This window comes from Oratosquilla oratoria, chromosome 8, assembly GCF_046742065.1.
Source record: "Oratosquilla oratoria isolate Oo_2021 chromosome 8, ASM4674206v1, whole genome shotgun sequence".
NCBI lineage: Eukaryota > Metazoa > Arthropoda > Malacostraca > Stomatopoda > Squillidae > Oratosquilla > Oratosquilla oratoria.
This window is the reverse complement of record NC_134784.1, coordinates 62470674-62475673: the sequence shown is the minus strand read 5'-3', so window position 1 is coordinate 62475673 and position 5000 is coordinate 62470674.

Here is a 5000-nt window from a genome sequence, read left to right as displayed (position 1 = left end):
GACGATGCGATGCGCTGAACTTGCTTGAAGCCGATGTTGCTTACAGTTGAATGGAATCTAGTGGCTTGATTCCAGAGACTTGACAGTTGTGGCTTGAGCGGCCGAGGATGACGATTTTATTCAGGCGTGTCTCTTCGGATTTGGCGAGGGAACACCGCTTGCCACCAGTGTAACAAAACAAATATGTTTTGCGACATCTAATGGTGATTTGGTTGTACAATTCATGTTCATGTTTGCTATCAAGGGATTCTGGCAGCAATCTCACCTCCCTACCAATTGTTTTCTGGTGAGATATTTCTCTGGTGTTACCTTATTCATTATAATCGGTGAAGCTCTATATCTATAGGGTGCCCAATGGTCCACGCCGTCATTTTGACGGTACCCCATATATCTATGAGGAATTTCCCTGTTTGCCATCAGGGACGCGCCAGTTAGCAGTGGGTCCTGCGACTGTGTGTGTGTGAGCTGCTCTTTGTCTGATCTTTCTTACATAACCTGTTCAATATGGGTAACCCTGCAGAGATTTCCTCTCTATCGACATAGCTTTTGTAATCATTTAGATTCCCAAGGGTATCCACCACGTCAAGTTGTCAACTCTCGGATATGGCGCGGTCGTGTGAATCATGGAATGCTATGAAGTGTTCAGTAGTGGACTCAGAATGGCTGATTTGATTGAATGGTGATTTAGCAGGTGAGGCTACAGTCATGTTTTAGACAAAGATGGCATTCATACTACAGATGATAAGATCAAAGCTGTTAGAAACTTTCCTACACCTAAGACAGCTGAGCAAGTGCGTTCTTTCCTAGGCTTGGCAGGATACTATCATGCTTTTGTAAAAGACTTTGTCTCCATAGCATTTTCTTTTACTCGTCTCCTCAAAGAGGATGTTTCCTTCCAGTGGTACTTCGAAGCATGCTCTTACTCAGGCACCTGTGTTGGCATTCCCAGATTATAGTTTTCCTTTCACCATTTGCACTGATGCTTCTGGTTTAGGTATTGGAGCTGTCCTAATGCAGCAAGTAGATAGTCATCATTCACATGTCATTATATATGCTAGCTGGAAACTAAATCATGCTGAGTCTCGCTATTCAGTTACACATCTGGAAGGTTTAGCAGTGGTGAAGGCTTTAAAGCATTTTCGTGACATTATTTTTTGATATTCCATCACAGTTTACACAGACCATAGTGCTGTCACACAACTTTTCAAAGGCAAACAAATTTTCAGGCCGCCTAGCCAGATGGTTTCTCACTGTTGAGGAATTTAATCCAGTCCTTAACTATATCTCGGTAGGTGCAAACAATGTTACTGATGCATTTTCATAAAATATACCTATAGCTGCTGTTGCTCCTCCCTGCGAGATATAGCCAAAGCTCAACGTGAGGACCTTGCCAAAATTGCCTGTATCTGTCTCAATTCTTCCTGGAAGAAGGTGTTTTCACTCGTAACGTGAAAGTGTTTGAGTAAGATGTGGCATAGTTAGTGATTCCTGAGCCTTTAGTCTCTGTTGCTTTATCTTTTGCTCATGATTTCCCTCAAGGTTTATGACAAAATTTTGGCTATGGATCGCAAGAAATATTATTGGCCTAGAATGCGTTTAGACATTGTCACTCATGTAGCTCAGTGAAAGTCTTGTGCTCAGAACAAAGGTTTCACACTGCTCCTATTCTAGAGTATCCTACTCCTTCTCACTACTTCGACACTAGTAATTGATCTCTTGCAATTGCCCTGTAGCATTTAAGGTTCAGTGTACGTTTTGTGATATTGGCTCCCTTGCGAGATAAATCTGCTCCAGTGATTGCTCATGCTCTAGTTTCCCATGTTTTCTGTCCTTACACTACTCCTTCAGTGTTGCTCAGCAACAATGGGAGTAAGTGTAAGAATGAGGTCATAGCCAACATTTGCAAACAATACAACATCACCCATGATTTTGTGACCACTTAAACCTTCCTCTAACGGTCTGGTGGAGCGGACGAATAGGAAAATAATTGACATCCTAAGGTACGTTGCTAGTGATCTGCAGGAAACTTGGGAAGAATGGCTACCCCATGCCAGTGCCTGTATTAATAGTACTATTAATGAAGCAACGGGAAAGACACCTCATTATGTCATATATGGTTCTGAGAAGAGGTTTCCGTATGATTTTTTGGACAGTCCTATCCGTCTTCTCTACATCTTTGAAGATTATAGACACCCGCAGTGTCATACACTGCATACCAGACGAAATCTTCAGGGGTCTAGATCAAACATGATAAAGAAACAAAAAGTAAGGCTACACCTGTTTCCATCCAAGTCGGTGTTCATATCTTTAAACAAATGCCAGGGCGATAGTCTCTACATCTTTGAAGATTACAAACACCCGCAGTGTCATACACTGCATACCAGACGAAATCTTCAGGAGTCTAGATCAAACATGATAGAGAAACAAAAAGTAAGGCTACGGCTGTTTCCATCCAAGTCGGTGGTCATATCTTTAAACAAATGCCAGGGCGATAGTCTAAATTAAACAAATACGTTACTGGTCCTTTTCTGGTGATGCAGATGCTTCATCCTAATAAATTAATGTTTTTTACCCATATTAGGAACGGGACTTAGTGAGGTTCTGCATTCTGATAGACTTAAGAAGGCTCAGGTGCCCATACCTACATTTATCCAGCCTCCCCCAAAGCTCAATGTTCCCAATGTGTTACCCCCTGTTCACCACATCATATCATCTACGTTCAAAAAGTACAGTGCCTTGAGTGACACATGTGTGTACATTGTAACTGATATCTATTCTGTATATATATATATATATATATATATATATATATATATATATATACGTGTATATATATATATATATATATATATATATATATATATATATATATACTATGTAAATAAATGTGTGCAGCCTCAGTTGTGCTTGACATAACCGAGGGGGATGTAGTCTTTGGTTATATTCGAGAGCTCTTCTGTTATTGTCTCTGTTTATTGTATTTTCCCATTGTCCTGTGTATCGTTGTATATCTTAATGTATTTGTATCATGCCCCGGACGTCTGGCAATCTCTTAACTATAGCCTACTTGTCAGTATCTTCTTGTAACGTGTTTCATTGTATTTTCTGTTCCCTGCCACGAATTTGGATTCTTGGGTAAGGACACTGAGAGATGGTGACCGAGCTGTGTTATGGGAGCCTGTCGTGTGTATGTATAGTTATCTATATAATTATTTACATATGAAGGCACCTAGCGGGTTGCGCTAGTGTTAGTTCCCACCAATTGTGCATACCGACGCCGTGTGTGACGTCAGTATCACCTCAGCCATAAGCTAGAGCTCACACGTTTTTCTAAGTTGTGAATATTTCTATCTAAAAAACTATTTGTTCAGGTGTCTGACATTTCATTCATCCCACCAATATAGCTAGAATACTAGTAATGTGCGCTAGAGTACTGGTAGAGTCTACTAGAATACCGATAGAGTGCACTAGAGTACTGGTAGAGTGCGATAGAGTACTGGTATAATGAGCTAGAGTACTGGTATAGTGCACTAGAGTACTAGTACAGTGCACCAGAGTACTGGTACAGTGCGTTAATGTAAATGTAAAATGCGCTAGATTACAGGTACAGTGCGGTAGAGTATTGACACAGTGCACTAAAGTACTGGTACAATTCGCTAGAGACTGGTACAGTGCGCTAGAATACTGGTAATTCACGCTAGAGTATTGGTATAGTGCGCTATAGTACATGTATATTACGCTAGAGTGCTGGTACAGTGTTCTAAAGTACTCGTACAGTACGGTAGAATACTGGTGTAGTGCACTAGAGTACTAGTACAGTGCTATAGAGCACTGGTACCTTGTACTAGAGTGCAGGTTCCTTGTACTAGAGCACTTGAACAGTGCACTAGATTACTGGTACGATGCGCTAGAGTACTAGTAAAATCCACTAAAGTACCAGTTCAGTAGTTTAGAGTAACAGTGCAGTTCACTACAATAATAGTATAATGAACTACAGTATTAGTATAGTGAACTACAGTATTAGTATAGTGAACTACAGCACTAGTACAGCGCACTACGGTACTTGCACAGTGAACTAGATTACTATTACAGCACACCAGAGTGATAGTAGTGTGCAGTATCGTATCAGTACGGTGTATTACGGTACTAGTACGTTGTAAGTGTTAGTTTTAGTAAAATATAGTGCTAGTATAGTGCACTACAGTGCTAGCACAGAGCAATACATTACTAGTACATTTCAATACATAACCAATATATTAGTTTTTAGTACTAGTACAGTGAACTACAGTACTAGTACATTGAACTGCAGTACTAGTTCAGTGCACTGTATTGTTGGTACAGTGCACTACATTGTTAGTATAGTACACTACAGTGTTAGTACATTGCTCTACAGTTCTAGTACAGTGCCCTAATGTAGTCGTGGTGCACATGTACCCCACAAGCATACCCCACAGGTATGCTAGTATGCGATCGGGAGTTGGATGGTACTAGGACCTGACGCTGGTAATGATGATAGTCAGAAAGACCAAAGAGGGTCACCACCTTAGGTCAAGTCTGGTCATGGCGCCGGGTCAGTCCCGCGTATATATACCGCCTGCCTCGTAGACCAAAGCCCAGTTCTTCTCTGTACTCAACTGTAACGCGTCTAGTCTCCACCACCGGACGACCGACTCGATCCCCCTAGACGGATGCTATCACCTTCACTATAATAAAGCCAACAAACCAGCCAGAGCTTTATTTATTCCATTGGCACCATAGTGCAAGTAACACACTCGTATGTTACATAGTAGCACATTGCACTATAGTACAAGTACAGTGCACTACAGTATTAGTACAGTACACCACGGTTCTAGTATAGTACACTATGGTACTAGTACAGTGCACTACAGTACTGGTACAATGCACTAATGTGCTAGTACAGTTAACTACATTGCTAGTACTGTTTACTGCATTGCTAGTACATTGGACTACAGTGTTGGGACAGTGCACAATAGTATTGG